Consider the following 11,947-nt stretch of genomic DNA (forward strand, 5'->3'; position numbering starts at 1 on the left):
CGCCCCACCTTGGATTGCAACTGGAGATGTCTTTAAGATCGCGCTAAATTATATCCGACTGATCAAGTTCACCATTTTTGTGCCATTTCGCATCTTGAAAAGTAAACCGTGCTACAGGTGAACGTGATTAATGTTAGCTTAAATACTTTAAACAACCTCCTCAACGTCGGTGGACGTTCTGAGCACTAAATAAAATTATACTAACCTACTGAGAAATATTTTGTAACCATATGTTTGCTACATTTTAACAAAACTAAATGAATGTGTATTCGATTTGAATGTTCCTCAATTAACTTCTAACTAATAATTCAAACCCTTAATTCCTTTAATTTTTTTTTGTGGTCTTTACAGAAACGCTTAACGGAGGAATAGAGGATCTTGGTGAGTGACCCTTCTACCGTGATGGGAAGGGGTCATTAACGTTTCTTGTCACCTCGATTATCTAAAAAGAAAACAAAAAACAAAAAAACGCGGTTATTTCTAAGCTATTTAAGAAACTTCCGACAAGCAATATAAAAAAAATCTCATTCTATATGTGTATTTGCTCCGAGCGATTTGGACGGTTAAGTTTTTTTAGCTAAACCGAATGGCTATTTATGATTTCTGGAATTGTTTTGGGATCACCTATGCTTTAATAAATGAAATATGATTAGGGGTCTAATTATGTATTCGCCAAACAGACTGAAGTGTTTTTTTTTTTTTTTTTTAATATGTGGGGTTTTCCGAAATCTTATGAAAGAGGACAATTTGTCTCGAGAAAATATAGACCAGTAACCTCAGCTGTCGTACAGCGGGACAGTAAGTACGTCATTTTCTACGAGAGTATGCTAATGTTTCTGAATTTCTTAAGCGCAAAATAGTAATCTATTCCCACGTAATATTTTTCTGTTTCGATATATTCATGCTATTCCTATAGCTCTCAGAAATTAAGATGAGGAGAACTTGGCGATTTCACTTGTAAATTCTAGTCCGATCTAATCTGGCGAAACTCTTCATCGCAGCTGAAGTCCACAACGAGATAAGACGTCTTCTGAAAGAAGGTAAGCAGTGGAGTTATAGAAATCTCTCGTCATGTAATCTCTTTACATGCTCGCAGGCCCGCAAAAACATGGGTTTTGATTTAAAAAAAGTAAAATATGCTTCCCGCTTAACCGGAATGCGCGTTATGTCTAGATCTATTTACCTATACACGAACTCATCTCTGTTACGTCACGGCGCGGTGATGGCGCGTCCGACGCACTTCCGGTCCGGGGCTGTGGGCGGAAGTGCCCATTTGAGACGTGTATTCCTGCGTTGTTTTGAAAGGAACCAGACAAAAATCTGCCTTCTCGTCAAAATGCTGCGACTGGGGCTGTACTAAGAGCGTCGAGAAAGGTTTGAAGGTCAGTTTTCATGCGCTCGGTTCGTCCGAGAACGCGGATATGTCCAGTGAAAAGGGAAAACCGGACGCCGTCGGACCACGATTGCTTGGGCGGGAAGCATTTTGGGTTAAATTCACGGATACTACTGGCCATCAAATTTATTTGTTTTGTTCCAAAATGAACGCCGGAAAACCGTCAAGTTGTACGGACCACTTGCGAACTATGTTCAGTGCGTCTTCAAGCTCAAACGGTCGCCTGATCGTTCGAACTGTCGTCTGCTCTTTCAAACGTTTCTGCTTGTCGTCTGCTTTTTTAGAGGACACCGGCCCGTAGACCAAACGTGGGCCCGGTACTTGCGATAAGAATTAAGTGCAGGCCTCAAGAGACTTAAGTTTGAAGGTTGGTAAGCAGGCTCGACGTAAACAGTAGATAGAAGAAGATGTTGATCCTTGTTAAAGGGATACTTCAACGAAATTTGAAATATTCCCGTCGTGTTCAAAAATAGGTTGAATATGATCCACAATATCCGTAAATGACAATCGCACGTTTGTATTTTGAGCCTGGTGGCTGTATTTTTCGTTATAAACGGCCCACTCTGGCAAGCGCTCGGAGAAGGCCCAGCGGAGAGCACGTGACATCCAACGCAATCGTGACGTAGGTCGTCTCAAGACGAGCAAAGCTACGGCGAGGCTGACGTCAAGAGGATGGCCTAGTCGTTCCAGCCACCGAAGCGGCTGCTTTTGTACGAATTTTGAGTGACGGGTTAATCTTCTGTAATCTTTTAGGGGGACAATAGCGACTTCTCCGACACACAAAAGGCATTCTCGGGAAGAGGGGAGTTCCTCCTGCCCCTCTTCTCTCGTCGTGGCCGGAGACGAGACAACCTCCGTCACTAGCTGTCAAGGTTCCTAGACGGGCATTACAAGCGAGGCGTTAGCGACATCCACCAGGTGCTCTTTGCTAATCGTTTAATTCGTTTTAAAATTTCTTTTCGTGACTTTTTTAACAATATATTGGTATGTTCGATGTGATGCTGCTCCTTTAAACACATATAAACCAAAAAATGAGCGCCGAAATTTCGTTGTAGTATCCCTTTAACACTGGCCATCACCGACTCGTTATGCCTGATTCACTTGGCTAGATTCTGCTTGCGATTTTCAGTATCGACGTCGACCATCTCAGCTACGGTTCACGCTAGCTTTTTCACTCCGCTACTGAAAATTGCGAGCGAAATCTCATCATGTGAATCAGGCTTTAGCGTACGTTCTGCGGCGTCCACGCGGAATGAATCGCCGCATATCAGATTATTCAAGCGAAGTTTTGCGGTGTAACGAGCCTCGTTAATTTCGCTGACGCTGCTCAAGTAGTCAGACATCGTTAGGAGGACGTAGAATCAACAATTCCAAAGCGAAAAAGAGCGCGGGGACTCACACCGGCGCCGAAAACATCGCATTTCAATGGTTCGTTTATGGGCGACGGCGAGCTTTTTGCCCACACCCCCATCGCGCATGCGCGGCGCCGGTGGCGTCCGCTAGGGGCGCTCCGGGCGCTCCGGTTTGTTTGTCAACATGAGTTGGTGTATAGACTGTTTACCAAAAACCTCCTCCTCCCTTCCCCCCTTCTGGCGAGGGGGGATGATGGGGGGAGGGAAGAGGAGGGAAGGGAGGCGCCGGGGATTGCCCAGAAACCCGATTCGCGAGAGATGCGGCATCTGCCGCATCTCCAGTGTCGACAGCAGTGCGACCAGAGCTTCTGTATTTATTGAATTATTCCGCTATCTGTACCAGAGTCATTCCAGAGGGATGTGGTGACAGGACTCACAATATGACGATGGAAAAAAAGGGAAATATCGGGCAATGCATGGTTTGTAACATTTTAACAAAATCAATAGTCGATGTAAATGATGCAGGTAGATGATTCAATTATTCGAAACTCTAGGGATAAATTATGCAAAATATTTGTTGTAATGGAGAAACGGAACGCCTGCTTTGTGACGGCAATCCAGGCGTGCGCATACTAATGTTGGTGGCGTTATCAGTTGGGTTTGTGCGCACAGTGTAATGATAAAAAAATTTCGTGGAAAAAACAAGTGTGAGACATTTACCTGGGATATGCGAGACTGGGTAGAAATAAAGTGTCTTTATTGATGTTACGCTAGCGGTGCGATTACAATTAGCCGGAATAAAACGCGCGGATTTCTTTTGAATTAATTGAAGCGGGTCGGTAAGGTAGGCGGTACCGGCACCCCAGATTGAGGCTGCATGCTCAAGCTTTGACCGCAGAAGTGTCTCATAAAGAAATAGTTTTAACGATAAAGGGACGATACAAAATTACTTTGAAGATAACCAACCACACGGTTAGCGTTGTTAGTCACAATTAATATGTAGGTTCCAGGAAAGATCGGAACTTAGGGTCACTTCTCGATGCTTATAAGCGTTTGCGAGCTTTAGTGTTGTGTTATTGAGGTTATACATAAAAGTAAAACTAACCTTACGGGACTTGCGGATTAGTTTACACTTGTTAACGTTTACTTCCGTTTAGTAGAACTCACACCATTAAAAACATTAAAATCATGCTGTAATTGCTTGGAGTCAGAGTGATTACATATTACTACACAAATAGCACAGTCGTTACTGAATAATTTGATTGAGGAGGAGACAATACTTGGAAGGTCGTTCATATTAATGAGAAAAAAAGTAAAGAGCTTAAAACAAACTCTCGAAGTACATCGCAAGAAACCGACGTGAGAGAAGATTTAATGCTATTACATGTTACAAATTCCGAAGGATCTGCTAAAACTTATACAGTTTAATTGAACACAGCAGGATCAGTGTTCAGTTAACTTAGCTTGTGAAGAAGAGAATGTGATACTTGTCAAATGTCGTCACAAAGTCAGTAACTTTTTGTCAAGTAACTTGCGGCTCGCTCCCCGTGTTGGCCGACTACCCAGTCACATCGAGGCAACATCATCACAACATGAACGACACCGACAATGTTTCATTTCGTTTTTTTAACTTCATTTATTATGTCACTGAGGGCCCGAAGGCATGGCATGTTGCCTCGGTATTAACGCTTTCGGCAGCAAAAACAGCAGCAACTTGTGGTCATCGACGCGTGTTGCCCAGATCGGTGGATGAGCGAATTTTGTGCCGTCAACACGACAACACATTTAGCTTCTATCGCAGAGCTAGTTCCTCGTTCGGTCGTTTTTAAAAACTTACTAAAATTAAGACTGGGAACACGTTATTTAACAATGATTAATGCTTTTCTGCAGCTGAAATAATTTGATCAGTGTTTTTACTGCGCAGTTCCCGAATGCGAACGTCGAAATGATCACAGCTCGTTCGTAAACGTATAGACTGATGGTAACATTATAACTTCCGAGAGACCAGCTCCCGTTACTGATAGTGAAATAAAATGGCATTATTACTCACTCTTTGATACGTATAATATAGAAAAATTAGCAAAGCAAAGGTTAAAAAATCTGAGCATTAAAACGACCGCACTGATCATGAATGTGTTGCTCGGAACTCGGAGACAGCCAATACCAGGCACCTGAATTGTTTCGAAAATCTCCAGGACGTTTTGGGGAATGAAGCTATCACATGGCAAACGGTAGGAAAATAGACAGCGTTGAAGAATATTTATTCAACCGATTGGTATCAAGGCCGAGTGTGTCGGTGTCGCAGAGTTTATGCACTGTCAGTTCAGCTCAACAGCACTCTACAAGAGACGCTTTGGGGTACTGGCCGTCCTAAGTGAATTTTACAGTAGAAATAGAAATGGCATAAAAGAAACAACCGTACAGAAACACATCATACGGTAGCGTAAGTACTCAAACATATATCAGCGATCTCACTTTCCTTGGTTAGGGCTATCTGCTGTATCAGTGAATGAAAAAAAAATTTGATAAAATTAAGGGTGAAAAATGCTCCTCGTGTCAAGTTTTCTAAAGACAGTCACTGGTTGATAACGTCCCGTGGTAATTGCCGGCACTCCGAACGCACTAGCATTTTGTAGAATCACATTTCCAGCGACGCCGCGCCGCAGACGAACGAAGGTAAACAAGATGACGGATTGCTCCCCGTGTTAAACCTGCCGTCATCGCGGCGCAGGGCTGCCAACACGGAAAGTCAAAATTACCCTTGCGGACGCCTGACACTTTCCTATTTCTGCCCAAATTTCCTTGGTTGCTCAAATAATTTTATGACACAAAATATTCGTTGTTTACTGCATCACTCCTATGTTCACGATGAGATATATTTTATGTAACCTTCACGCCCCGTGTGGCAAAAATGAGTTGTTCGTGGTAAAAGAGAGGTCAAAGCAAATCTGTCGAGGAGAAGTGTGACCGGGGAGTGTGTGACCTTCGCCTTAGATGCTATGGAATGGTACTGCATTATTAACTTCTTTAGCGCTTTTTATAACAGTCAGTCCAAAACAAAAGGTTAACAAAAGGTTGCTAAACTAGAACACATGAAACACGACACGTAGTTAGCACTATTTCGTGCACAGCGCTTCACAAAATATTATTAGCCATGGTAAGTCTGTATCTTGGACATAGTGTCTGCATTTCCGGACATCGTAGTATTTCTTGTTATACTTAAGCTTTCTTTTCCGAAAAGGCACAGCGGCGCTCTCAGAAGCATAGAGTTGACTGGTCCCTTTTTTTATAGCTTTCACGGCGGCGATGAAAACAGATTTTGCCAAAAAAAGTTGTTCGAGTGCTCCTCAGTGTTGTCAGATGGTCGCACAAAATACCGCAAAACGGATGTAGGGAACAACCCAAATGTAGCCAAAGTCACTGAAATTCGATGTTATCTCAAAAAACAAATCTATAATTGACCTGTAAATTTCCAGATATATACGGTGCCCAAAATTTCTCTCAAACTGGCAAGATTTCCCTTATTTCCACATAGACCTGATTATAACCTTAATTTGGGAAGTTCCCTTGGGTTGGCAGCCTTGGCGCGGCCTGACGGGCTGTGACATATAATTGGAAAAGGGAAAATGAATTAATCTATCATGACGCTCAAGGCACGCTAGAATTACAATATATATTAAGTTGTAAGAGGTATATACAAAGGAGCGGTGGTACCAGGACTGTGTTTTGGCAATGCAGTATTGTGCATCAAATCAGAGGTTCTATCAGGACTAGAAATTCGACGAAGAAGCGTAGGCAGATTGGCACTGGGAGGTCATGGAAAAACACCCAATGGTGGAGTACAGGGGGACATGGGATGGTCGTCTTTTGATAGCAGGGAGGGAACTATTAGGTTGAAATTTGAACAAAGGTTGACCGAAATGAATGATACGCGGTTGGCACGGAATGTATTCAAGTATTTATACACGAAACGTTTAAACACAAAATGGACAAACCGAACCCGATATCTTACATTTAAATACATACACACTGGTGATGGGGCTGAACAGACTACTTCAGTGAAAAAGGGGGTGACAGAGGCAGAGAGGAAAGTTTGGGAGGGAAGAATGCATGAGACATCAGCTCTAAGAGTGTACAGGTTACAAAAACAGGACATAAGACGGAAAATGTGCTTGACAATTCACTGGGAAGTTCTTTGCTGTTCGAGGCGAGAACAGGAGTTTTGAGGACGAGGACGTGTAGGACTAAATTTCAGGAGACAGACACATAATGGGCCGCCTGCCATAATGATTGCGAGACACTAGTGCACTTGGTTTTGAATTGCACGGGGCTCCGCCCTTCCCTCCGTGGTGGGGTAAGAGATTTGGCAGGGGCTCTGGGTTATATGGCGACGATGCAAGGACGGAAGAGAAGAGGATTACAGTGACAAAGAGGCGATTAAAAGATTGGTGGAAATTATCTAGGGAAAATTGAATGATGAACAGCTAACTAGCACAGCTGGGGAGAGGCGGGAAAGAGGGAAATTGGGACTCCCTCTCGCGTGGCTTCGGCCCAAAGTCTCAAACCTGTCTCCCAGTGTGTCCGGTGCTGGGGTAACGCCGACAAGGTTTGACCAGAGGAAAATTGGGGACTCCCTCGCCGGGGGGAAGAAGCAGGGGGCTGATGTTCTTAGTTTTTTCGCCCGTTCCCCCGAAGGTCCTCCTGGTGATACCCCACACTCCCTTGTGATAGGTAGGGGAGAAAATTGGTCTTAGAGGGGCAGGAGGAGTCATATGAAGTTTTTGTATTTTGAGACTTAGGCTAGGTGGCGCAAGCTACCGCCTGTTACAAAGAGTATAGCTATTAACATCTATCAATCCACCCATCCGGTGGTTGGACAACAAATCGGCAAACACGGTTGCCGGGCGAAAGCAACATGTTGCCCGACTGTTGCTGTTGCCGCGCTGTGACAGGGTCACCGGAAACATGTTTTCCTCGTGTTACCGGATGTAGTTGTCCAACTGTTTCCTCAATGTGACAGCGCCTGATTTTGAGTAGTGTTTCACGGTAACGCTGAGTAGCTCTGTTTCACAAGGGAAATTCTTTCTTAACTGATGTTGATGTAAAGAAAATAATTATTTGTGTTCGAGGAAGGCAAAACGTTGTGTGTATATGATGAGTTCAAAAACGTCACAAGGAATGATAGTTAATGACATGGGCCTGTAATTGTTTGGGCACTGTTTATCACCATTTTTGTAAAAAAGAATTACTTTTCCGGTATCCCTGTCATTAGGTAAAACAGCGGCGTCTAATGACTGTCGGAAGAGACATTCAAGTATTAGAGAAGAGTGTTAAATTCTCGCTTTAAGGTGTTTTTCAGTGATGTTGTCTATACCAGTGGCTGGAAATGATTTTAAGCTATTTATAACTTTCGAAAAACAGTTGGGGTGACTAACAACATGGTTTGTTAATGAAAAAGTTTTAACATAATAATTCCAAGCGGTGTTCCTGCATGAATTCGAAAAAGATTTCATAAGCACTTCATTGAAAATTGTAGCACACAGATTCGTGAATCGTGGTGTTATCTGCTGTTTGAAGTGAAATAATGCGTGTCCTATTGCGGATGGACATGGAATCGTGTCCATCTTTGATTTTATTAGGGAACTGCCCAGACTTATTTTGTAGCATAGATGGCAGTCATTGATTAAAGAACTTAAGTTTAGCTTTAGAAGTTTTATTTTTTAACTCTCAGCAGCAGTAGCATGTTTTTGCGAGCGAACTGAACAGAGAGCCCCTTTTGCAGTTATAAATAAACGCCTATTTTAGGTATAAAGTCTCAGGAGTTCTCTATGGAGCCATGGCGAATCGAAGTTTACAATGGCAGTTTTCATATGTATCTAACTTCCAGTTAGAAAACGTATCTCTTCTTCAAAAAGAACCCAGATTTGCTTGACGGAGCGCTCGAGAAAGATTTTAAACGTTTAAACTATCGATCTAAAAAAATACATAAGAGATAGATCCAGATTAATAGCTTACAAATTGGCTCTAGTGTACTCGCTGATCACTTTTTTCTCAATTTCTAGAAAAGCTAAACGAAAAGGTCAAAGAAAAGTGTAACAACGAGTGGTCGCTAAGACCAGGAAGATACGCAGTTGGACTACTTAGACTAGGCATATCAGTTAGAACAAGATCCAAATTTTCTATGTAGAATCTGTTAGTCTTGTTGGTTTCTCAACTAATTGAGACAAATGAAAATCGGAAACTACTCAGAAAGTTTGTGTACTCAAGTAAGAGACTTTTTTTGCGTGACGTCCGAGTTGGTGTACACAGATTTCAGAATGTTGCTTTTTATCCGCTCCCTGCTGCTTTCTCAAGGCTCGTTCTGTCCTTCGTTTCTGGCACGAACTCGCCGATTAAACCTTTATTTTTGTTAGTTATACGCTGCTTGAGCCTACGAAGTCATGTTAAACGGACACCGCGTGACGCGATACCAATTTAGATGGTTACGTGCACGTGACCACGTGCCTTCCCGACGGTCACGGGACGCTGACGTCACGTAGTAGTGATGGAACGTGACACGGTGGCGTCACGTGACACTGGTCACGAGACACCATGATGTCACAGAGAATTTATAAATGCTATGCATTTAGAGCTCCTTTGGGACATACCAAAGAGACATGCAGCGTCCTCGTTCGGGATTTCAATGGGTTTTGTATCTTTGTAATACCATTGCAATTGAGTCGCACTTATTAGCCGCGTACAAGTTCCGATAAACCAAGAAGATTTCATATGCGTGATCGGAAAGGAATTTGAGGAGAGATATGTGGGGTTTCGACGACGAGAATAGATCCCCGGGCTCCCGGCAGTGAGGGGTACAGAATAAAGTTACCCCTTTTTCCTACCCTCTATAATGCAGTATCTTTCTCACAAAAAAAAAAAAAAATGCAATCATATGCCAAAATTAAAGCAAAGACCACCCTTATGTTGTTGTTTTTTTTCTTCAATACGACAAGCTGTGTTTTTTTTTATTCGGGGCAAAATAATAACTAAGTCTGTATAAGACGTCTTGCTGCGTTGTTGAAGAAACCCTCGTTCAGAAACCACTGAACCAGAAAATAAAACGACTTATGTTAAATGGTACTTTCCATGCAGTTTACTTCATTACAAAATTCGCTTTCCATATTATTAAAAATTGCTGTACGAGTAGACTTGGGGTGACATCGTGATGGCATGCAGTCTAAATACGCCTGTGTCCTTCACTGTCAAGGTCAGTTACATATATCCTGTACAATGCTATTGTAGCGACGATCGGTGCTTGTTTCTGTCACCAAGTTCACAAAGCATTGTTAGAAGCGTTGCATCAGTGTGTCGTGACTTGATGTCTGCATTGTTATTACAATCGGGAGATGTAGAGCCAAACCCTGGACCTAGTATTGAGGAATCACTCGACCAGCTTCTTGCTGGCCAATCTGGAATGCGGGAAGGAATAAGGGAGGTCAAGGAAAAAGAGTTAAGTTTAGATTCATTTGTCAGAGATGTCCCAACACGGCTGGATAGAGCAGAAAAGAAGATAGATGCTCTGCAAAAAAGTGAACGGGCCTCTTCTCTGCTCCAAGTTATTGCAGATATTCAGAAAGCGAACAAATCACAAGAGAGGAGGCTTGTTGAACTCGAATACCGGTCCAGGAAAGACAACCTTTTTATATTTGGTATTGAAGAGCAACCCGACGAAACTGGAGACTCCCGTGAGGACAAAGTCATAAATATTGTTTTCAAAAACCACTCTGAAGGTCACTGTTGACAGTGTTGATCGTCTGCATCGTCTTGGTCGGCATGTTCCCGAAAAAAACAAGGCCAGTCATTCTGCTCTTCCGAGACCACAGTAAAAAAATGTCTGTTCTTAAGAATTGTCATTTATTAAAGGGAAGTAATGTTTCTGTCCGGCATGATTTGCCGCTAGAAACAATTCAAACGCGCAAGTCGCTCTGGAATCTGCGCAGCCAGGTAAACGAAACGACGCTAAAATGTTTCTGGTTTATGATAAGCTTCACGTAAACGGTGACATTTATACGTCGGATGACAGCACACAAACGCGCGCGAAACTGCCCAGCAGCAGCAAGAAACGTGTTCCCACTGCTCCGTGACGTCAAAGGCAAATAATCTTACGACTTGTGTCATTTAATGCGCAAAGCGTTTGGAAGAAACTTACTTATCTCGAGGCACTGCTTTGTGATTTTGCGCCCCCCCCCCCCCCCTCCGCCACACCAATAACCGAGACATTGCTGCAATCAGATATGCAGGACAACGAAGCCATTCCTCCGACAAGGAAACTACACCAAAACGATAGAGGGTGATTTCAGATAAGATCGACCAAAGGATGGCTGGTCAACATTTTCAAATCAACTGATGTTTTTATATGTTATTGTCTAGTGTCTGGTATGAACGAATCCAAACTTAGTTTTGACTAGAAAAAATACTTGGGGACAGGAAAAATCGTAAGGCATGAGGTGGTGGACAGCTGCATTAACGCGCACTGATGGAGGGGGCCCGTTTGAGAGTGAATAACTAAAGCGATAACATTAGGAGAACTCTAATACCTTTTAGGCGCAAACTATGGGTATAGCGTGCTTGTAATATAAAGTAATCATATTTATTTAAAATTTATTTATTTTTCTAAAAATTGACAAACATGCCTGCTCGAACGACAAATGGCAAACTTTGGAGGTCTGTATCTCATGAAATAATTTAATCATTATGATATAATTTGCAGATATTATTCTACTAATATATAGCTAATATTTAAAAGATAACTAAGGTATCTGTGTGATACAATAGTTAGGATATATTTAGTCAAACATGAAAAAAAAATCAAACAAAGAAAACTTCCGATGCCAATAAAAAAAAAACACCACCCTCATTTTTTTTTAAATTTAGGTAACCTGTTATACTCTATTTCGGCATTCATTTCCATTAAAAACATGTTGCATCATTTTATTGAGAAAGAAGATACAACTCCCCAAAGTAGGGTCCTCTTTCAAAGCCTACACTTAGCAGTGTTTTATACAAGAACTGACTCTGAGTTCCAGTTTCATGAAACCAACACACATCTTTTATATATTTTTATTTAGATGAGGCCAATGATAACTAAAGAAATCGTTCACACACTTAAATTAAGGAGAAACTACTGTGTACAAAGAGGTATCATATTACGGACTAGTGATCC

At 42.2% G+C, this 11,947-nt stretch overlaps 1 pseudogene; it reads left to right on the top strand.

Annotated features, from left to right (window-relative positions):
- LOC115313763 overlaps nt 1-10,868 on the top strand; it is a 103,964-nt pseudogene extending 93,096 nt beyond the window's left edge.
- Nucleotides 10,869-11,947: the final 1,079 nt, after the last annotated feature.

The sequence above is a fragment of the Ixodes scapularis genome, unplaced genomic scaffold, assembly GCF_016920785.2.
Source record: "Ixodes scapularis isolate PalLabHiFi unplaced genomic scaffold, ASM1692078v2 PGA_scaffold4__175_contigs__length_147842914, whole genome shotgun sequence".
In the NCBI taxonomy this organism is placed as follows: Eukaryota; Metazoa; Arthropoda; class Arachnida; order Ixodida; family Ixodidae; genus Ixodes; species Ixodes scapularis.